Source organism: Muntiacus reevesi, chromosome 3 (assembly GCF_963930625.1).
Source record: "Muntiacus reevesi chromosome 3, mMunRee1.1, whole genome shotgun sequence".
Lineage (NCBI taxonomy): Eukaryota > Metazoa > Chordata > Mammalia > Artiodactyla > Cervidae > Muntiacus > Muntiacus reevesi.
Genome location: NC_089251.1, coordinates 123,568,367 through 123,592,991, shown reverse-complemented (window position 1 = coordinate 123,592,991; position 24,625 = coordinate 123,568,367).

Sequence of the window (24,625 nt, the reverse complement as noted above, 5' to 3'; positions counted from 1 at the left end):
GCTGAATGAAATCAACATTCCTGTGGCTTCTAATATATCAATAAGAGAGGAAAGAAGGAAGGATGGCAGGGAGGAAGCGAAAGGTAGCAATAAGCTTTCTAATTGATTTACTCTTTAAAGTAGCAATTCTACTGGAGAAAGGGTCAATGTCAGGGTGAATGTAACAGAGAAGATGAAAGAAGTACACTCATTCAAACACCATTCTGTCTAAGACTTACACCAAGGCTGTCCACGGTATCCTTAGTAGTGTCTCTTTGGGACCTGTCGAACTGCAGCCCGCCAGGCCCCACTGTCCATGAAGTTTTCCCAGCAAGAATACTGAAGTGGGTAGCCATTTCCTACTCCAGTACCCCTGACCTGTGAAAGTGAAAGTTGCTCAGTCGTGTCTTCAGTTCAGTTCAGTTCAGTCGCTCAGTCGTCTGCAGCACGCCAGGCTTCTCTGTCCATCACCAGCTCTGCAGCCTACTCAAACTCATGTGCATCAAGTCGGTGATGCCATCCAACCATCTCATCCTCTGTCATCCCCTTCTCCTGCCGCCTTCAATCTTTCCCAGCATCAGGGTCTTTTCCAGTGAGTCAGTTCGCATCAGGTGGCCAAAGTATTGGAGCTTCAGCTTCAGCATCAGTCCTTCCAATGAATATTCAGCGTTGATTTCATTTAGGATGGACTGGTTGGATCTCCTTGCAGTCCTAGGGATTCTCAAGAGTCTTCTCCAACACCACAGTTCAAAAACATCAATTCTTTGGCGCTCAACTTTCTTTATAGTCCAACTCTCACATCCATACATGACTACTGGAAAAGCCATAGCTTTGACTAGATGGACCTTTGTTGGCAAAGTAATGTCTAGATTGGTCATAGTTTTTCTTCCAAGGAGCAAGTGTCTTTTAGTTTCACGGCTTCAGTCACCATCTGCAGTGATTTTGGAGCCTCCCAAAATAAAGTCTCTCACTGTTTTCGTTGTTTCCGCATCTATTTGCCATGAAGTGATGTGACCAGGTGCCATGATCTTAGTTTTTATTTGCGTCTTGGTGGATACCAAATACTTTTTTATTTTCTTTTTTTTTTTTTCATTTATTTTTATTAGTTGGAGGCTAATTACCAAATACTTTTTAAGCAGTGAACTTTGTACTGTTTTCAGTAAGGCTTAGACCAAGATCCATTGCTGTTTCTTCCTTCAGCCAGAAGAGGGAGAGATAGAGCACAGTCTTTGGTTGGCAACTTTACACCAATTTAGGACATAACTTCCTTTCCTTTCCCAAGGGGCTTTCCAGGAGGCTTAGTGGTAAAGAATCTGCTTGCTAATGCCTGCAAATGCAGGAGACATGGGTTTGATCCCTGAATTGGGAAGAAGCCCTGGATAAGGAGATGGTAATTCACTCCAGTATTCTTACCTGGGGAAATTCCGTGGACAGAGGAACCTGACCGGCTTCAGTCCACGGGGTTGCTAAAGAATGGATCACTACTGAGCAACTAAACAACAACTTCCTTTCCCAAGCACCTTTTGTTTGTCCAAGCTGGTCTTCTGTTATCCATTGTGCTGTTTACTATCTCACCATTACATATTCACTGCTGCCCATGGCAATTTTTCTTCTGTCAAAACAGGCAAAATGTTAAAAAAAAAGTGTTTTTAATGGTAAGATGAGGCTAAAACCCATGTGTTAATTGTGCATTCAGTTCATTATAAAGCCAAGGGCGAGTATATACACCAAAGTTTATTTTAAAATCCTTTATGCCTAATGTTCATTGGGCAATGGAAATATACAGATCTTCGCTCTTTTTCACCTCTTCCCAATCCCCATCAATTCTGTCATTGCTAGTACATGAGTCAACCAGCCTCTTAAATCACTGTGTGCTTTTAGTGTCATTTCCAGTTTGCAGCTCTGCAAACGACTCAGTTGTCAGAGGAGACAGATCTGGGCGTAATATCACTTGCAAATGATTTACTCCATAAAGTACATAAAAATGCATTTTGAACTCCTAAGCTTATTATTTCCATAGTAAACAATGGTGTAAAGAGAACTCTCTTAATTTGCTCTCAGTGTGAGAAGTGTCAAGGGGAAGTCATATTACATTTACCATCTTTTGCTTTATCGGTTAACTAATAGGGTTGATGAGGGAAAAGCCACTTGTATTAAGTGATTGGAAATAATCTCACTGTGAAGACATGTTGAAGACAGGAAGCCAGACTCCAGAGGAAACTAATCTCTCTCCATTTCCTTTATTTCTCCTAAATGGCTTTTTGTTTTCTTTTGCTTTGTTAGCGTGGCACTGCTTTGTGAAGCCTAAATGAAGCTGGGTGCAATTCTTTTAAGATGTTTCACTACAGAAAAGGAGAGAGAATCGTTTAAGAGAAGTGAACAAATGATCGCCTGCCAACATTTTTCCATGAAGCCTAGTTGACATTTTGGGTAAAACTATTCTTTACTGAGACAGGTTGTGCCTTACACTCCTAGGCATTTAGCATCTTTGTTTCCCACCTATTAAACACCAAGAGCATGCTATCATTATCATAAGAGTCAGTTGCACACATTTTCAAAGAGTTTTTTGAGGAGACAGAATGGCCTCCAATCAAGAAAGGCCACTGTGTGAGTGAGACTAGCGCTGACATGCATGTACTGCCATGTGTAAAGTGTGAACAGCCCTTGGAAAAGACCCCAGTGCTGGGAAGGATTGAAGGCAAAAGGAGAAGGTGGTGGCAGAGGATGAGATGGTTAGATGGCATCACTGACCCAATGGACTTGAATCTGAACAAACTCCAGGAGATAGGGAAAGACAGGGAAGCCTGGTGTGCTGCAGCCCATGGGGTTGCAGAGTTGGACACGACTTAGCGAATGAACAACAGCAGCATTGTGTAAAATACCTAGCTAGTGGGAAGCTGCTGTATAGCACAGGGAACTCAGTTTGGTACCCTGTGATGACCTAGAGGGGTGGAATGGGAGGTTGGGAGGGAGGCTCAAGAGGAAGAACATACACACACACACACACACACACACACACACACACACACACACACAGCTGACTCACTCTGTTGTACAGCAGAAACTAACACGTTGTAAAGCAATTTTACCCCGGTTAAAAAATAAATAAATAAAAGAAAGGCCACTTGGAAATGCCTCAAACTATTTGAGGTGATCTTGAAACTTTGTTTTACCAGAGTGTTTTAATTAAAATGTCACAGACGAACATGGGGATTTGCAGACATGAGAGGGCTTGAAGAAACACATGTAAAGAGGCTAGACACCCCCTAGTAGGTATTTTATAAACAGCAGCTGCATTATTGTGAGGAAATATAGAAGATAAAATGATGAATGAAGACTCACTCTTGTGCTCAAAGAAAAAATTACTGGAGAAAACACATACGTAAGCAGGCACCTTAATGACGAAACACGTGAACCCAATGGTCAGGGATATGGGGGCTGGGAAAGAACTGAATTTAAACTGCATGAGGGCTATCTAGCTTCCCTGGTAGCTCAGCTGGTAAAGAATCTGCCTGCATTGTAGGAGACTTTGGTTCAATCCCTGGGTTGGGAAGATCCCCTGGAGAAGGAAATGGCTACCCACTCTAGTATTCTGGCCTAGAGAATTCCATCAACTGTATAGTCCATGGGTTCCCAAAGTGTCAGACATGACTGAGTGATTTTTACTTTCACTTTCACTTGTCCAGCTTCTAGATCTTAAATGAACACTCATGCTACTGTGGAGTGAAATTATGGCTTTAATCTGGTAAAGTGTGAAAAGTGTTAGTCCTTGAGTCATGTCTGAGTCTTTGCTGCCCTGTGGACTGTAGCCTGTGGGATTCTCCAGGCAAGAATCCTGGAATGGGTAGCCATTTCCTCTTCCAGGGGCTCTTCCCAACTCAGGGATCGAACTGGGTCTCCTGCATTATACATGGATTCTTTAAGGTGTGAACCACCTGGGAAGCTCTCCTGATACCAATTACATACTGGATTGGCCAAAAAGTTCATTTGTAACACTTTGCAGAAAACCCCAAGTGAACTTTTTGGCCAAACTAGTAATTTCCATCCAAAGTTTGAGGTGAAAACAGAGGTGAATGGATTAGTTTATTGTAAAGTTCAGCCTAGGATTCAGCTAATACTTAAGTATAGCCAGAAAGGAAAATTCAAATTGCCTTAGGAAATTAATGTTAAATCATTTTAAATCTCCATCAATAGGAAAACTTTTTGCTTTTGAATAAAATAGACAATGACTTTATTGCACTTCAAATTCTTACGAATATTTCCGTTCAATACCTACTTAATCCCTAATGTTTCACATGCCAGTGTTTTTAATACAATTTTGATTCCCAGACTCATATGTACCCTTGGCTTATCTAATAACATTTCACATTCTTCCTGTTCTTTTTTTCTCTGTATGTTTTGTTTATGACTGTGACTCCTACTTCTATTGCTATTTGTAAGGTATTTTAGTGTTTATTTTTATTCTTTTATATAAACCCACACATTTAGTGTGGTTTTATGTAACCCACATATTTACTAAATGCATACCACAAGAAGCTAGAATATTTATTTATTGCTTTGAGGAACTAGGATGTCTAATAATAAGGTTATTTCAGTATAAGTTATAAATGTAATGTAAAAAGAAATAAGAAAGTACAGGTTGGTGAAATTCTCAAAAGATTGTAAATATACCCTGTTCTAGAGTCAGTTGAGTCTCTGGGCATTTTTAAAACTGAAGTTTACCATTTTAGTAGCTTTCAATTGGGGAATATTCAATACCATAGCATGTTTGATAGAGTAAATTAAAACAATTCCCTGAGATACTTAGTCTGGTTTTTCTTCTACTCTTGTTACTGGAAGAAAAAATGCAAAAAGAACAACAAAAAGACAGCAAATAATCCAGTTTTAAATTATATGTCATATGCAACACTTCAACCTTATCTTAGACTGAGTAACTTAGAGTATTTCAAGTTTATAAACTATACAATGAAAAGAAAAAGGATGGAGATTTCAAAGAAATCTGACTTAATGATGTAGCAAGCAGCCAGCTGTTACCTGCAGTTCCTTTCCAGAATAAAGTATTGATTTGACAGTGGTTGGTTACCCAAAGAGAGTATCTTGGCATCCAAGAAATTAGAATCTCATTGCAGTGAAATCTGATCTCCCAGGACCCATTTCTCTCTGCAAATCCAAGGGAACCATATGGCCATTAACATCTGGGGCTGTGGAATCTGATGGCACTGGGTTCAAATCCCTGTGACTACCACATAATTGTCTGAAGGCCAAGTTCTTTGTCTTCTTCAGTAGCATATTTTGACATTCAAAAATGATCTTCTCGCTGAGCTTAGTGCATCCTCAGATTCTTCTTAACATAGCACTCCAGCAGAATTAGATGGCTGAATATTATGGCAAAATATAGTAACTAGGTAAATTATTTGCTGGTCACCAAAACATTTCCTCTATCCTATCTTCCATTCCTATATTAACCGCCACCACAATATTAGGATAACACATGCCCATCTCTCTCTCACCACGTGCCAGACATGATCTAAGTCTTTCAGGTGCATATGTGTGTGTGTTCAGTTACATCCAACTCTTTAGCCTGCTAGGCTCCTCCATTCATGGGATTTTCCAGGGAAGAATGTTGGAGTAGGTTGCCATTTCCTCCTTCAGGGGATTTTCCTGACCCAGGGATTGAACCTGTGTCTCCTGCATTGCAGGCAGATTCTTTACCACGGAGCCATTGGGGAAGTCCAGTTCTTCTGGCATAATATGCCAATTCATTAACTCCTTTGGGGAAAGTTGAATGCTTGATTCTGAGATCTGGTAACAATAAAGTCTAAATTATTTACAAATAATGCTTAGACAGTATGAGTCAATAACTTAAAATGAACAACTAAAGCAATAAAGCAACTAAAGCAATAAAGGATAAAATTCTCTTATTAGAGTGAAGTTAAAAGAGAAAAAGAAATATGGTACTAAGTAGCAGGCATCTTTCATAACTTTACATACTCAGCTGGTGCAGCGAACTCCACCTCCTATCCCACACACATTTTGGATAAAATACAGTAATAACAACAAACCTGTATCTATATCTGATATCATCACATTTAGTATCACTTTATCTCTAATATCATGTTATATCTCATACCTCTTATATGCGTGCTCAGTCACTCAGTCATGTCTGACTCTTTGCAACCCCATGGACTGTAGCCTTCAAGGCTCCTCCATCCATAGAATTTTCCAGGCCAAGAATACTGGAGGGGGTTGCCATTTCTTACTTCAGGGGATCTTCCCAACATAGGAATTGAACCCAGTCTCCTGCATCTCCTGCATTGGCAGGCAGGTTCTTTATATATCTCATATGATCTATCTTATTTTATGTCTCTATCTATATCTATGGCTAAGCATTTGTCTATATTTTAGCTTGAATCCATACCTGAATCGGGGTCTATAATTTGTAGTAGAAAACTCTCCTCTCTACTAGATGATTGTACTCCCCTGGTTAGAAAAATTGTCTTCAGGCAGAGTCAAGGATGTTTGCAGTAAGCAGTCTTTGAGCATGTAGATACAAGTTTCAGAAAATGTGGAAAGCCTCTACTTCTGGGACCATACTCAGCAATCAAGTGAGAAAAAACTCATGGTTGTTGGTCTAAGAGATTATATTGATTTTTCAATGATTTGAACTTTACAAGTTAATCTAGTTGGGCTCATACATGGCCAAAGGCAACAATGAAAGGGAAAACAATAATAGTCATATTACACCTACACTAATGGCCAACACAGATTTCTCTTAAGAGTGTTTTCTTAACAACTATAAGAAATGTGCATAATTCCAATTGGATTAGCCAAATGGAATTCTGCCAATTTTCAAGAATTAGAGAGTCATGCCCAGAAATAGGGTATTTTATTTCATTTGGGGGAAGGATTTCCTCAACAAGAACACAAGACAAACTAGCAGAGTTGTGCATGACCCTCACTCATCAGCCCAGGTCTGACAGTATTAGGCCACTCTCGTGCCTTCCTACCTTCTGACTTTTGTTTGTTTTCTGAGTGGAAAAACCGCATTTCTGACAACTTTTTGGAAGCAGAGGTATCGTAAAACCAACAGAACAACTTCATGATCTGTTGTGGTCCATTGACTAATTGTTCTGAAACTGGGACACAGCTTCTGGGCCAGGTGTCACAAAGAAGGAGACATAGAAAGAGCTACCTACAATCTTGAAAATCTCTTAAGTGATGTGCCTGAGGCTCTTCTCCTAACTGGGTACTGAAAGTTGTCAAATCTGACTTGTAGTTCCCATGATTCATCCTGGGGAAAGCCATCATTCATGTTTCATTTTTTTCAACAGATGAGAAGTTCAAAACTGTTGATTTAACATGCAGATGTTCGCATCAGCTGAATTATCCTCTAAAGGCACTTTTCATAAAATATTTTTAAAATCTTTATCAGTCATGATTCTTTAACACTTAATATAAAACTCATTTTTAATATTGCTCCTGTGATCTGTATTAACATTTGCTGTGAACATTGGGTAAAAAATTTTGGGACTTGACATTGACATTTCTTAGTGAAATATTTGTCAGGAGGGAGAGTTTTAGCAGTTGATTATTAAATGCACCTGAAAATATCATTTTGAATTTGTTTCCACTTGCCCACAGGATAAAGTCACCCCAGCCCCTTCCTACATGTCAGAGTGTTCACAATCTGGACTCAAGTTCTCTCTGCTTCTTGCCTCCCACCACTCCCTGCCTCTCCTTCTGTTAAATTGCAAGCAGAACTTGTAATTTATGCCTCTAAAACCTCCCTATATTTGCCCATGCAAATCCCTCTGCCTGAAGTTTCCTTATCATCTGTGTTTTAAACTTTATTTTATATTGGAGTAAAATTGATTTACAATGTTGTGTTAGTTTCAAGTGTATAGTATACTGATTAGTTAATTACATGTATCTGTAAAGACACTTGCTCCTTGGAAGGAAAGCTATGACAAAACTTGTTGTTGTTCGATTGTTCAGTTGTGTCTGACTCTTTGCGATCCCATGGACTGCAGTACTCTGGGTTTCCCATCCTTCACTGTCTCCTGGAGTTTGCTGAAACTCATGTCCATTGAGCCAAGAGAATGTATTGGTCACAGCAAACACCCTCTTCCAACTACGCAAGAGGCAACCCTACATATGGACATCACTGGATGGTCAATACCAATATTAGATTGATTTTTATATTCCTTCAGTTGATAACGGAGAAGTTCTATACAGTCAGCAAAAACAAGACCAGGAGCTTACTGTGGCTCAGATCATGAGCTCCTTATTGTAAAATTCAGACTTGAATATAATAGGGAAAGCCACAAGGCCATTCAGGTATGACAAACCTAGATAGCATATTAAAAAGCAGAGATACCACTTTGCAGGCAAAGGTTCATATAGTCAAAGCTATGGTTTTTCCAGTAGTCATGTATGGATGTGAAAGTTGGACCATAAAGAAGGCTGACTGCCGACGAATTGATGCTTTCAAAATTGTAGTGCTGGAGAAGACTCTTGAGAGTCCCTTGGACTACATGGAGATCAAATCAGTCAATCCTGAAGGAAATCAGTCCTGACTATTCGTTGGAAGGACTGATGCTGAAGCTGAAGCTCCAGTACTTTGGCCACTGGATGTGAAGAGCTGACTCATTGGAAGAGACCCTGTTTCTGGAAAAGATTGAAGCCGAAAGGAGAAGGGGGCAGAGGATGAGATGGTTAGATAGCATCACTGGCTCAGTGGACATGAACCTAAGCCAAATCCAGGAAAGAGTGAAAGACAGGGAAACCTGGTGTACTGCTATCTGTGGAGTCACAGTCAGACAAGATTTAGCAAATAAACGGCAACAAAATTTCTTTCTTAGATTCTTTTCTTATATAGGTTATTACAGAATATTGACTAGAGTTCCCTGTGACTTGTTGTAGGTGCTTGTTGATTATCTATTTTGTATATAGTAGTGTATATATGTTAATCCCAAACTCCTAATTTAAGTCTCTCCCTTTGGCCAAGCATAATTTTGTTTTCTAAGTCTGTGAGTCTGTTTTGTAAATAAGTTCATTTGTGTCATTTTTAGAGTTCATATGTAAGTGATTTCATATGATATTTGTCTTTCTCTGACCTACTTCACTTAACATAATTAGAAAAAATAGCTCTCCTAAAGCTATGCTCAATCATCACTTCCTCTGATAAATCTGTCATCTTCCATCTTTCATCATCACTTCCTCTCCTGGACTCCCTAAAAACTCTTACTACTCCTTTCTAGTATGTTCTTTTAAGCACCCTATTAACCTGATTGTCTCTGCCACTAAATTATGACCTTGTGAAAGATGGGTCCTCAAGATATATCATATTAAGATATGATAGGGATATTAACCCTAAACAACAAGCATAGTATCTGGCACATGTGGCCATTCTTAGTAGACAAGCAAATGTGTGTCAGTTATGTAAGGAACCATAAAGATGTGCAAAGCTTTATCAGCCTCACATTAGGCTTCAACAGAGCTAAGAGAAATAGAACCAGGTGTTTATTAAATTTTTAATATGTGGCTGACATTGCATTAAGTGCTTCACATATGAAGCAAAATAACACTCTGAAATATTAATCTTTGCACTTTGCTTTCTAGTGTTTCTTGTACTTGACTCTTCTAGGTGGGTCAATGGCATCCATTTCGCTTTACAGAGACTTAGAATCATTTTAAAAGGGAAAAATGAAGGAAGAAACTACATTTGAATGTTAAAACTTTCTAAACAGGCTCTTGGGTTCCTTAACAGGAATAACATCTTGAAAGCCAAAATTTTCCATTTGAAATAAAATGATTTTTTTAAGGGAAGGAAAAGCTATTGGGATAGCACCAAAGGAAGCAGGGCATTGTGTTTATGTCACAATAGATTTGGAAAGAGAAGGTGAGAAGACCCAGCCTAGTTCACTGTCAGAGTGATAAGGTGGGAATTAACTTGACTGGGGCCAGAGATGACGGGAAAACAAGAAAGGTTTTGACCTTGGTGGAGGTCAATGAGTTAGAATCTGAGGGACCCACAGAAGGAGGTTTAGGTCAGCACTGCTGTCCTTTGAGCTTTTCTCTCCCCTGGGAAGGTCATATCACTGCATCTTAGGATTGGAACATCCCATTAGGGTTCAGGTAAACTCTTCCCCTAGTCTATCTTTTCCTCATTGTCAACTCCCATTCACAACTCTCTAAATACAGCTATCTCTTATGGATCCCCAGCAGAAATGATTTCCTTCTGCTGTGTGGAAAGAAGTCTGTGACCTGGACTTTTCCAAAGTACTCATCCAAACTCTTTAGCAAAGAGGTGCCCATTTTAAAAGTCTTAACTCTAGTCCTAAAATGGAGGGTGGGGTCTCTGAAATCTAGAAAGGCACTTGTGATGTGACCAGGAAAATCCAGGTCATATGTGCTTGTGTAGGACTGGACAGTGGTTAAGACGTATCCTGTACAAAAAAAGAGTTTTATTTAATTGGCACAATAGTAATATGATATAAAAATTACCATCTGAATTTTAAAGGTAAGTAAACTGAGGCCTTATGGCAGAAAGTGAAGAAGAACTAAAGAGCCTTTTGATGAAAGTGAAAGAGAAGAGTGAAAAAGTTGGCTTAAAACTCAACATTCAGAAAACTAAGATCATGGCATTCGGTCCCACCACTCACGGCAAATAGATGGGGAAACGGTGGAAAGAGTGGCTGACTATTTTTCTGGGCTCCAAAATCACTGAGGATGATGATTGCAGCCATGAAATTAAAAGACGCTTGCTCCTTGGAAGGAAGGTATGCTAGACAGCATATTAAAAAGCAGAGACATTACTTTCCCAACAAAGGTCTGTCTAGTCAAGGCTATGGTTTTTCCAGTAGTCATGTATGGATGTGAGAGTTGGACTATAAAGAAAGTTGAGTGCAGAAGAATTGATGCTTTTGAACTGTGGTGTTGGAGAAGACTCTTGTGAGTCCCTGGGACTGCAAGAAGATCCAACCAGTCCATCCTGAAGGAGATCAGTCCTGGGTGTTCATTGAAAGGACTGATGTTGAGGCTGAAACTCCAATATTTTGGCCACTTGATTCAAAGAGCTGACTCATTTGAAAAGACCCTGATGTTGGGAAAGATTGAAGGCAGGAGGAGAGGGGGATGACAGAGGATGAGATGATTAGATGGCATCGCCGACTCAATGGACAGGAGTTTGGGTAAACTCAAGGAGCTGGTGGACAGGGAGACCTGGTGTGCTGAGGTTCATGGGGTCGCAGAGTCAGACACAACTGAGTGACTGAACTGAACTGAACTGAAACCGAGGCCCAAAAAGTTTAATAATTTGTCCAAGATCATACCATTTGAAGTGTCATAATAAGAGCACAAATATAAGCAAACATGATTACACTATACTGTGTTGTTTGGTCTCTATTTTTTTTAAAAAAACTAGAGAGTGAATATGCTTGTGTGTGTGTGAGTGTATGTTTGTGTATGCATGTATGCTAGTGTGAGGCTGATGTTCATTCTATCTGTGGGCAGATTGACAGATTTCTTCATGTCTGTCTTTTCCACACTGAGAACTTGTTTAAAAATACAGTGAGTCCACGGCCATCCTTCCTTCCTTTCTTCCTTCTCTTTTCTCTTCATTTCTCTCTTTCTCTTTTCTCTCCCCATTTTCTAGGGTCACAGTTCATTGCTAAGCCAAGGAGAAGAGTGTATTTAGAGCAACACTAATGATTCTGGCCACTAACAGGGAATCTGATCTTCTGGGCTCTTTTCCCAGATCTCCTACTGTGTGATTTTAAACTTGATGAAGCTCCTGTTTATCCAACTGTAAAATATAGGTAATACATTCCTACCTCATGAGGGCTGAGGAACAATACTGTCATGTAGAGTGCTTTATGATCCATAGACAAAAGGTAGAATCAGTGACAGCTTATATGGAAAGTGTTTCCAAACTCACCTTGCCCTCTTCTTTCTCTTGGCATCGCTACTACGCTAGAGATGAAGCTATAAAATGACTCCTTCTTTGGAGATGCACAGAATATTCAAGAAGCTTATCATTACTATGTAAAATATTTCTCTTCAATGCAAGGAGACAATATATTCTAATAAAAATATATGATGTGATATTAAGAACAGAAATTCTGAAGTCTTGTTACCTCTGAGTGTCCACAAATTAATATTTTTAATTAGCTTTGGCTACAAAAGACACAAATACAATTTCAACCAATTTAGTGACCCTTAAGAAATCTGGGGCCATGCCACTTAATCTCTCAAAGTCAAAACCAAATATGGATCAAATAAATGTGTCTGTTCTTTTTAGATGTACTTGAGTTGTTTCCTTCATCTGAATAATAAGCTAGAGAAAAAGAATCAAGATAAAAAAGGTATTTTTCTAGATGGAAGATGAATGGATGATGGCTTTCCCGAGGTGCTGACTTCTGTCACTTTCATGTTCAGTGACAGGCACCATATGAATGATTCCACTCGGTTGACTCTGGAGAGTTCCACAGTGAACAGATTGTCAGAGGTGCAGTTGGACTAGCCTGCCACTGCAGCTCACCACAGTGTCGGCATGAAGCAGAGTGCACTTGTTTATTCCTGAAAATGCAACTGGCTTGCCAGAAATTTCACTTTAGCAATTTTAAAGCCAGCACATTTGAACACTAATGAGAACAATTGCTTTTCATTCTGTCTTGGTCAAAGAAGGTTGCAGGGTATGAATACATATTTTTGAAATCTAATTTGGGGCAGAGAGAGGGAAAACATTATAGGAGGGTTTCCCACTCATGAAAAAAAAAGAAAATAAATATGACTAATAAACTATTCCTCAAACTATTTATGCCCCTGAATCAACTCATCATCATCATATCGGACTCAGAACTCCTGGTAACAGAGGCTTGAAGCTTGGTAGTTATTATTGGGTCATTCTTTTGTTACACATAAATGCCAACTTGTGTACCATGATTTTTACACATACAGAATTCATCAAATTTATCTCTTACTATCCACATCTTCTACCCTATCACAAAATCTACTAATATCACAGACTTTTAACTGGCTCCCAGATTCTATTTCTCTGCGCTGAAGCATCCTATGCATGTTGCTAGACTAATCATTATAAAAATTGCTCTCATTCTTAATAGTCAAGAGTTCCTATTTTTCTCCCAAATAAAGATTATGATCCTTGGTGTGGAACCCAAATCCTTTCTCAATCTGCTGCTGCTGCTGCTAAGTCACTTCAGTTGTGTCCGACTGTGCGACCCCATAGACGGCAGCCCATCAGGCTCCCCCATCCCTGGGATTCTCCAGGCAAGAACACTGGAGTTGCCATTTCCTTCTCCAATGCATGAAAGTGAAAAGTGAAAGTGAAGTCGCTCAGTCGTGTCCGACTCTTAGAGACCCCATGGACTGCAGTCCACCAGGCTCCTCCGTTCATGGGATTTTCCAGGCAAGAGCACTGGAGTGGGGTGCCATTGCCTTCTCCCTCCTCAATCTAATACCACCTAATTTCCAGCTATCTTTAGTTCAGGCATGTTCTACAGCCATGAAGTGAGGTCAACTCCTCCAGGCAACCCTGTGCTTTAGTCACTTTCTTCCATCCTTCTGTTACCTTCTTTCGGAATGTTGGTGTCTTCCGCTCTTTGTGACCAGATCCTACTTTGTCCTTAAAACCTAAGCTGTAGGGCATTCTATTCAACAGTGACTTGATGAATGTCTCCTGTTCTCCAGGTTCTGTTCCAAGTGCTCCAACATGGTCCTTTAATTATTTTTCCAGATTGAAATAATACTTCTTTAAATTCTCGTGTCATGCTCTCTGTACTTCTCCCTGCTTTGTGATGTGGTTAACAGAAGAGATGCTTCACTGTCTTGAAAGGGTTGGCACCTTTCTGATGACAGTCTATGAGGGTTTAAAGTCTCCATAAAGCCCAAGTCCAACTCTTTGCGACCCATTGGACTATAGCCCATCAGACCCTTTTGTCCATGGAATTTCTCAGGCAAGTATACAGGAGTGGGTTGATATTTCTCTCTCCAGAAGATCTCTCAACCCAGGGATCAAACACACATCTCCTGCATTGCAGGCAGATTCCTTATCTGCTGAGCCATCTGTGAAGCCCCAAAGAGAATCTAGCACATAGTAAGCAAAGGCTTCATAAAGATTTTTTTAATTGAAAAAAAAAAAGGCACAATATTGTCTGTGAGACATGGCAAAACCCAGAGCAAATATTTGAAGTAGAAAGCTGTAAAATTATGAATGCAACTGATTTTTATTTTATTAGTCAACTTCAATGAATACTTCTAAATTGTTGGTTTTGTTTTAAATTTATATGCTGAAAATGAGGCAAGTTTATTCAATCTTCTGAACACCAAAGTGAATTTGGCATGTTTGTGTGTGAATACCTTTATCTTAATACACATACAAAACATAAATCAGTCATATTTCAGAAAACTTATATGCAAATTTGTACTTGAGTAGATAAGGAATGAGTAGTTTTTCATCCTGTTTTTATCTATTTAACTTTTACAAAAAGCAAATTTAAATGAATATGTGTTTTCAGTGAAATGAGTAATACTTATTAATATACTAATGTTATACTTGGGATGTAGTAAGACTTTGTATCTCTACGAGAAAATTGAAGATTTTCTTCAGATGATGTGGACTTAAATTTTATAAGAGCTGTAGGGTCTTGATACATAGAGTACAATCTTTGGGCAGGAAGCTTTAGCTTCAGTCTGGGTGTAACATCATTAGCAATTATTTATGACCCAGCAATCCCACTCCTGGGCATATAACAGGAGAAAATCATAATTCAAAAAGATACATGCAACCCAATGTTCATTGCAGCACTGTTTACAATAGCCATTATGTGAAAGTGACCTGACTGTCCATCAACAGAGGCATGGAGAAAGAAGATGTGGTACATATATACAATGAAATATTACTCAGCCATAGAAAAAGAATAAAATAATGCCATTTGCAGCAATGTCAATGGACCAAGAGATTGACATATGGAGGGAAGTAAGTTAGACAGAGAAAGACAAATATCATGTGATATTTATAATATATGGAATGTAAAAAAATGATACAAATGAACCTATTTGCACAACAGAAATAGAGTCACATGTGTAGAAAATGAATTTATGGTTACAAAAGGGGAAAGGAGGGGGGATAAATTGGGAGATTGAGATTGATATATATGCATTGCCATATATAAAATAGACAAGCAATAAATACTTATTATTAAGTAAATAAGTAAAAACTATTGTAGAGCACAGAGAGCTCTACTGAGGAGTCTGTAATGACCTATATGGAAAAGAGAATCTAAAAAAGAGTGGATCTATGAATACATTTAACTGATTCACTTTGCTGCACAGGAGGAACTAGACTCCAATAAAAATTAATTAAAAAGAAAAGAAATGCAACTGCATAAATGCCAGCCCTGCCACATGGAATTTATCTCTCTGAGGATGGAACCCAGAGAGCTGGATTTTAGACAACCTTGCAAGTGATTCTGGTACTTGCTAAAACTTGAAAAGGAGGGAGAATTAAATTCAGAAGACCTTCACATGACTGAAATTAAACATGTAAATTAAAGGAGGTGACAATGTGCCTTAAACCAGGAATTATCAGAGTTTTAGGAAAAGAGAACCAAGTGTTATTTTATACAAATAGGATTCAGTTACAGTTGCTTATATTGCTCAGGACTTCGTCTCATAAAGCGACCTGATGTCATTTTGCCGGAGAAGAAAAGATGAAAGCTGTGTCGGAAAGGAATTTTAAAGAACTAGTGTGTTTGTTATTTCTCATTTGAAGAAGATTAAAAAACTCCACGTTTCTCCTTAGCAACTTTTCCTCACCCTATGAATATGTCAACAGAACCAAGCCAAGTTAAAAGCATGGCATCCTAAGCCACTCCATTAGCTGGATAGGGAAGATTAAAAAGTAACTCGAAACACAGGCTGGCTTATTTTCCTAGCCCTTGAAGTAATTCAGCTGTCCTGAAGACACTTTTTCTCATCGCTCATCTTGAATTAGTTTTCTGTCATAAGCTTCTCTGTTTAAGATGTTTGGAGAAAGTCTTATTGTTGATAATATTTTAATTAGGTGTTCCATTTGGGGAAAGGATTAGTTATGTATTCAGAGGTATGAAAGTTCCTTATGGAGAAACTTCTTTAAACATGAAAGCAGACCCTGTTGAGCTTGTGACATGTTTAGGTGGGTGAAATTAAAAACCCTCTCAATGCCCTTTCTTTCCATTTTTTTTCTCAAGTTCACACTGATCTACTTGCTCAGAGAGTTGAATAACTAAAGAAAAAGATGTAGTAGTATTACAGAGTTCCAGGCTAAATTCCAGCACAAAATAGAGAAGGGCAACAGGCAACATAGAAAATGAATCCACAAAATATAATAAAATAAAGAGCAGGAAAACCAAGCCAAAATACCATCCAAATTTAATTTCTTCCCTCCCTCTTTCCTTTCTTCCCTAATTCTCCCTCTCCCTCCTTTCTTTGTTTCCTTCCTTTCTCCCTCCCTCTCTTCCTTCCTATCTTATAGCTCGTTCTCTTTCTTTTTTTTCTTTCTCTCGGTGAGATTGTGTAAGCAATCACTTTGAAAAGAATTTAAAACAGAATAAAAGCAAACTGGATGTAAATAAAAAGAAACATTAATAAATCAGTCAGTATTTCTGTCCTGTCTGGATTTTGATTTTTATCCTGCAGATGGAAAAGATCCATATAATATCATCCTGAGATTATTCTTAAAAGTGGTCATAAAATTACTATCAGAAAAGACAATTAATACCCTTTTATTCTTACCAATCTTTGGTTGGGTTCAGTTTTTGTCTAGATTTTGAATCTTAATTTTCTGTTGGTCAGTTTTGTATTTTGTTGTATTTATGTCTTAGTCCTAAATGCATGTGAATGTCTGTTACAAATTGTATCAACCAGGGAAGAAAAAACAAGAGAAGTTAGTGGCTCCATGTATTGCAACACTGAAAAATGCCCTGGGGCTCAGGCGATGAACATGTTTTAATAATTCTCAAGAAACCAACAAAATCCTCCACTAATAGTACACAATATTTCTTTGTATAATAGGTTAGTAATGATGAGGTGATTTGCACAGTATCTTACTCAGCTACTGAAATTTTTATATTTTTCAGATCATTGGATATAATGGCAAAAGTAGTTTGAGTTCTTTGGATGGAAGAGTTACTAGTAATTTGAGAAAGGTAATGGATATTTTAATCACTTGGATTTCTACAGCAAATTGTGACAAGTTCATCTTTGCTGTACAAAGACCTTCTAATCAGTCTTAAAGACGTATAAGTGCCTTTGCCTTTTATTTTGTACAACTTTTTACAGCAGTGTTTTTGCAAGGATTTTTTATCACTTGTAATAGAACATCCCATCAGAATTTATTTTTCTCAAGGAAAGAAAAGGTTTATCTTTAGTTCAAGCATTCACCATTGAATTCAAATCAGTGTTTGAATTCAGTCTATAGTTATCAAGTAAGAATTTTTAAGACCTTCACTTTAGGGTAGGTCCTTGACCCCTTTACTAAAATTGACAAAAAGATTCTTAGTAATCAGGCTAAGCACATCTAACCTTTAAAGAACATACAAAATAACTTTCAAATGAAGAGTTTCCTTTCAATGTAAGAGCTGAAAGAGAAAATACATGATTTAAGAAAAAAATCTCGTTATATATGATGAGCATGAAATTTTAATAGCATCTCTATGGGATTATATCAGTAAAGGAGTCTAAAGATTATACAGTATTTTCAATGGAATGATACTGGTTGATGGCTTTGCATTGAATTTGTTTGAACACATATAGACATAGTGTTTCCCAAATCAAATAATTAAAGGGATGTTAAAGTGAGAGTTGCAGTGACAACTCTCAAAACCCTTCCAAATTTCCAACTTCCAATTTGAAAAGGCATTATTAAATACATACATTAACTATTCATAAAGGAGGTGCAAACAGTGTAAAGAAAACTAGATTAGGAGAAACATCGGTGTTCTATCATTGGGTCTTCTGGTAAATGCAATGTTACAGGGACTGGGACAGTTTTAAAATGCACACCAAGTCTTTATGTTCCTCCTACTGAGAAGTGGGGTTTATGTCCCCATATCTGGACTTGAGACTGATCCTAGTGATTGTGTTTGAACAGAAAGAATGCAGTGGATGTAATACTATACACCATTCAAGGCTAGATCTGAAGAGCCCAGGCAGCGACTACTGACTCTTCTCAGGGGGTAGGAGGAATTAGTTGTTTTACAAAGTTGTGCTGGATTCTACTGTGCAGCAAATAAATCAGCTATGAAAGTGAGAGTGAAAGTCACTCAGTCGTGTCCAACTCTCTGCGACTCCATGGACTATACAGTCCATGGAATTCTCCAGGCTAGAATAATGGAGTGGGTAGCCTTTCCCTTCTCCAGGGGATCTTCCCAACCCAGGGATTGAACCCAGTTCTCCCACATTGCAGATGGTTTCTTTACCAGCTGAGCCACGAGGGAAGCCCAAGAATACTGGAGTGGGTAGCCTATCCCTTCTCCCAGATCTTCCTGATCCAGGAATCGAACCGGGGTCTCCTGCATTGCAGGCAGATTCTTTACCAACTGAGCTATGAGGGAAGCATATATGTATACATCAGCTATATGTATACATATATCTCCTCCCTCTTAGACCTCCCTCCCAGACCTCCCTGTGGCTCTCCCATCTCAGCCATCTGTGCCATTATAGCACCAGTCTGAGTTCCCTGTTCTGGGCAGTAGATTCCCACTAGTGGTCTATTTTACACATGGTATATATGTCAATCCCCATCTCCCAATTCATCCCCTTCTTTCCCCTCCCCATGTCCATGCAAATATTCTTTACCTCTGCATCTCTATTCCTGCCCTGTAAATAGGTTCATCCATACTATTTTTCTAGATTCCACATGTATATGCTAATAAATGCTATTTGTTTTCCTCTTTCTGACTTACTTCACTCTATGACAGACTCTGCTCTGCTGCGCTCAGTCACTCAGTCATGTCTGACTCTTTGCGACCCCATGGGCTGTAGCCCGCCAGGCTCCTCTGTACATGGGGATTCTCCAGGCAAGAATATTGGAGTGGATTGCCATGCCCTCCCCAGGGGATCTTCTCAACCCAGGGATTGAACCCAGGTACCTTGCATTGCAGGTGGATTCTTTACTGTCTGAGTCACCAGGGAAACTGGAGTGGGTAGCCTTTCCTTTCTCCAGGGGATCTTTCTGACCCAGGAATTGAACTAGGGTCTCCTGCATTGCAGGTAGATACTTTACTAGGTGAGCTACCAAGGAAGCCCGTGACAGATTCTAGGTCCATCCATACCTCCACAAATGACCCAATTTCATTCCTTTTTATGGTTGATTAATATTCCATGGCATATATGTACCACATCTTTATCCATTCTACCACTGATTCTTTAGTAGTCATGAAAGAGCGCAAACTTCTTGAGACTGCCAGGCTCCATATAGGTGCCTGGATGACAACTCCAGCTGAGCTTACAGGCAGTAGCTAACACTAGCTGCCCATCACTTTCTTATCGCCCTTTGGGTATGCCCCTCCGTTGAGCCTGTGAATGACTGCAACTTAATAAGAGGCACTAAACAAGGACTGTCCAGCCACGTGTTTCCCAAGATTGTGACCCATAAAAGTCATGAACAAAGTAAAAGGAATAAGTTGCTACATTTTGATTTTTTTTTGGTATGTACATTTTCTTTCTTTATTTAATTATTCTATTTATGTCTTAAAGACTGCATCTTCCAGAGCAGTTTTAGGTTTACAACAAATTGAAAGGAAGGTCTAGAGATTTCCCATCTACCTCCTGTCCTCACACATTATACCTCCTTCTCTTGGTGGTACAGGTGTGCCAGTGGTGAGTGGCTGGCTCTCAGAAGAGACGTAACTTTTTTGAAATTTTCTCATGCATGAAGCAAAGTGCTTAGGTTACTCTGAGCGAGGCAGACCTTGCTCCTCATGGAGGGAAATAAGCAAAAACCAACTGCTCCCTAGGAGAAGGCCAGGAGACACAGGAGACCCTACATTGATGCAAAGCGAAGGTCTAATAGGACGAAGAACCGGCAGGAGACTCTTCCGCTGGTGACCCCCCAGGGTTGCAAAGTAGAGTTTTGCTTCCATGGAATGCAAGGGTGAGAGCGCTGAGAAAGGCTCACCCTTCAGGCTCAGGCCAAGACAGAGGCTGGTCCAGGAAGACCAGGATTCTTTGTTGTACCCCCTACCCTCCACATCTTTCCCCACTATCTCCATTAGGAGACTAGGATGGAAAAAGAAGCAGAAGAAATCTACTGCTGATGAAGGACCAGTGAGGCAGGGAGAGGTGTAGCCTGTCTTCGACACAGGTGTGTGGGAAGTGTTGAAATCTGAGACTGAAAGAAGAATGTTGAGAAAGCTGTTGCCCTGGTTCCATAGCAAACACCAGGAAGGAGCAGCCCACCACGGGAGGGACTAGAAGTTTCTGACGCACTGATGGTCAAAGCACAAAAACCAACCAACGCAGTGCAATTCCTGAGCAGACCCAACTTCCATCAACTGCCTGACAGAAGCAGACGTGTGTCCATTTCTGGGCATAAGCACCCTTTATGTAAGTCTCTGCAAGTCATTTCTACCTTTCCCCCACAAATAATAGGCAAATAAAGTTTGAATAGACACAACTACTGAAGAGATATGGATTGCAGATATCCATTCATGAAGATGTGCTCAAAATTTAGGTCTATCAAAACCACATCTGCGGCTACTACATATTCAGTATAATGACTAAAATGAAAAACAATACCAAGTGCTGATGGAAATGCAGAGTGACTGGGACTCTCAGTGTTGCTGATAGGAATGCAAAATGGTACAGGCACTTTGGAAAATGATTTGGCCTTTTCTTATAAAGTTTAAAATACACTTACCTTCTAACCCAGAAATCTAACCCCTAGACTTCAAGCAAAATTGAAATGTATGTCTACACTGGTACCTGAAAGTGACTTTATAAACTTTATTTGTGATATTTTCCAAGTCAGAAACAACCCAAATATCCATCACCTGGTGAATGGATAAACAATAGAACACTACTCACTGATAAAAAGCAATGACAAACTTCTATATGAACCAATATGAATAAATCTGAAAAGTATAATGCTAGGTAGGTACTCATCTTGTATGAATCCATTTATACAATGTTTTAGAAAAATGAAAAGTATGGGGAAAAGAAATAAAATAACAGGTTGCCTCCATTGAGTTTGAGGAGGAAGGATTGAATGCCAGTGGCATAAGAAAAGTTTTGGAGATAATGGGATTATTCTATGTTTTGATTGTGGTATTTGTGAGTATATTTGTGTATATATTTATCAAAATATCTATTACCTTAAAAAGGGTAAATTGTAACATATGTATATTTTACAACAATATCTGAGTTTTAAAAAATTACAGAAAAGATAATTCAGAGTCTTTGGAGAACAGTAATAAAAAAGAAAAACACAATGAATCCTATTCAAGATTTATTTGCTGTTGAGGTTTTTAAGATGCATTATTTATAGCTTTTTCCCTTGCGGTTTGTGGTTTCTATTTTTCCACAATTACTAAACTATTGAGTTTGATTGCAGCACATTGTTGTTTGTTTTTCTTGAATATTTTCTCCTTTTAGAGAGTCTAATTAATGTCACTGTATTCCACTGAAGAAGCCGTGTTGATCAGAAATTGTTTTCACTTCTCTCCTTCCCTAGAGCAAACCTTATGTAAGCGCTTTTCTCCCTAAGTGTGAAGTTTTGTGAATCACTTCCTGTTTTACAGGCATTGATGAAGTGTGTAGGCTGGTGCCAATAAGAAGAGTGTACTGAATTCATTTATGCTTTGAATGTAAATTTTGTAAGATACCGCCTTGTACCCTCGGTCATCTATTTTATAGTTTATAGTATTATTATTTCCTAAAAACAGGGTACTTCTGAAAATGCTTATGATTCATCAAAATATCTAGCTGTCAAGCTGGAGGAGCCCCTAAAGCAACATGATCACTGGTCAACCTTCCTGTTTACACAGACGTCATGACAAATGGCTTTAGGGTTTTGTCTTTTTCCAAAATTCACTCTCACTGACATCCTAACCAATACTTTTCTCTTTGTCTATGTAGTCCTCTGATTTCTTAACTCAGTATTAGGGTTTTCAATCTTGTATTTTAATCTCCATCTTTGATTTGGCCTTGTATTCCAGCAACGATTTGAGGAGGCCTCACCTTGACCTGCTCCTAATGTTTATATATTTCTTAATGCTTATATATTATACTTTTGACTCTAGTGGCTTCCAAGCCTGGAGTAAAGAAGTTTCTCCTTCCCTTCTGCCAAAACCCTGAACTCACAGGAGCACTCTCCCAGGTTGCTTCCCATCCTCAAAATACTGAAACAGAAAATCTGAATGTGGTTTGTGGACACCTGCTGGTTGACAAGACACTTTCTGGGGTTCCTAGAGGTCAAAACTGTTTTCATAACAGTAGGATGCTACTTACCTTTCCCACTGTATTAATATTTGCAAGGATGGTGCAAAAGACTACTGGTGACTTTGTACAAATTAAGGCAATGGTACCAAACTCTATCAATAATAATACTTAAATTGTTCACCATTAAACAAATACACACACACACACATACGAATTCCCTACTTTCTTTTTAAATTGAAGAAAGTACGGAAAACCACTAGGCCATTCAGGTATGACCTAAATCAAATCCCTTATGACTATACAGTGGAAGTGACATATAGATTCAAGGGATTAGATCTGATAGACGAAGTGCCTGAAGAACTATGGATGAAGGTTTGTAACATTGTACAGGAGGCGGTGATGAAAACCATCCCCAAGAAAAAAGAAATACAAAAGGCAAAATGGCTGTCTGAGAAGGCCTTACAAATAGTTGAGAAAAGAAGAGATGTGAAAGACAAAGGAGAAAAGGCCAGATATACCCATCTGAATGCAAAGTTCCAAAGAATAGCAAGGAAAGATAAGAAAGCCTTCCTCAGTGATCAATGCAAACAAATAGAGGAAAACAATAGATTGGGAAAGACTAGCGATCTCTTCAAGAAAATTAGAGATACCAAGGGAGCATTTCATTGTGCAAAGATGGACACAATAATACAGAAATGGTATAGAACTAACAGAAGCAGATGATATTAAGAAGAGGTGGCAAGAATGCACAGAGGAACTATACGAAAAACAACTTAATGACCTGGATAACCACGATGGTGTGATCACTCACCTAGAGTCAGATATGCTGGAGTGAGAAGTCAAGTGGGCCTTAGGAAGCATGACTACGAACAAAGCTAGTGGAGGTGATGGAATTCCAGCTGAGATATTTCAAATCCTAAGAGATGATGCCGTGAAAGTGCTGCACTCAATATGCTAGCAAATTTGGAAAACTCAGCAGTGGCCACAGGACTGGAAAAGGTCAGTTTTCACTCCAATAAGAAAGAGGGCAATGCCAAAGAATGTTGAAGCTACAGAACAATTACACTCATATCACATGCTGGCAATGTCATGCTCTAAATCCTCCAAGCTAGACTTCAAAAGTACATAAATTGAGAACTTACAGATGTCCAAGCTGGATTTAGAAAAAGCAGAGGAACCAGAGCTCAAATTGTCACATCCATTGGATCATAGAAAAAGCAAGAGAATTCCAGAAAAAACATTTACTTCTGCTTCATTGACTATGCTAAAGCCTTTGACTGTGTGTATCACAACAAACTGTGAAAAATTCTTCAAGAGGTGGGAATACCAGACCACCTTACCTGTCTCTTGAGAAATCTTTATGCAGGTCAAGAAGCAACAGGGAGAACTGGACTTGGAACAATGGACTGGTTCCAAATTGGGAAAGGAGTACGTCAAGGCTGTATATAATCACCTTGCTTATTCAACTTATATGCAGAGTACATCATGCGAAATGCCAGGCTAGATGAAGCACAAACTGGAATGAAGATTGCTGGAAGAAATATCAATAACTTCAAATATGTAGATGACACCACCCTTATGGCAGAAAGTGAAGAGGAACTAAAGAACTTCTTTATGAAGGTGAAAGAAGAGAGTGAAAATGTTAGCTTAAAATTCAACATTCAAAAAATGAAAATCAAGGCATCCAGTCCCATCACTTCATGGCAAATAGATGGGGAAACAATGGAAGCTGTGACAGACTTCATTTTCTTGGGCGTCAAAATCACTGTGGATGGTGACTGCAGCTGTGAAGTTAAAAGAGGCTTGCTCCTTAGAAGTAAAACCATGACAAACCTAGGCAGCATCTTAAAAAGTGGAGACATTACTTTACTGACTAAGGTCCGTTTAATAAAAGCTATGATTTTCCAGTAATCATGTATGGATGCGATAATTGGATCATAAAGAAGGCTGAGCAATGAAGAATTGATTCCTTTGAACTGTGGTGTTGGAAAAGACTCTTTGGAGTCCCTTGGACTGCAAGGAGATCAAATCAGTCAGTCCTAAAGGAAATCAACCCTGCATGTTCATTGGAAGGACTGATGCTGAAACTGAAGCTCCAATACCTTGGCCACCTGATGCAAAATGTCAATTCACTGGAAAAGACTCTGACGCTGGGAAATGTAGAAAACAGGAGAAGGGGACAATGGAGGAAGAAATGGTTGGATGG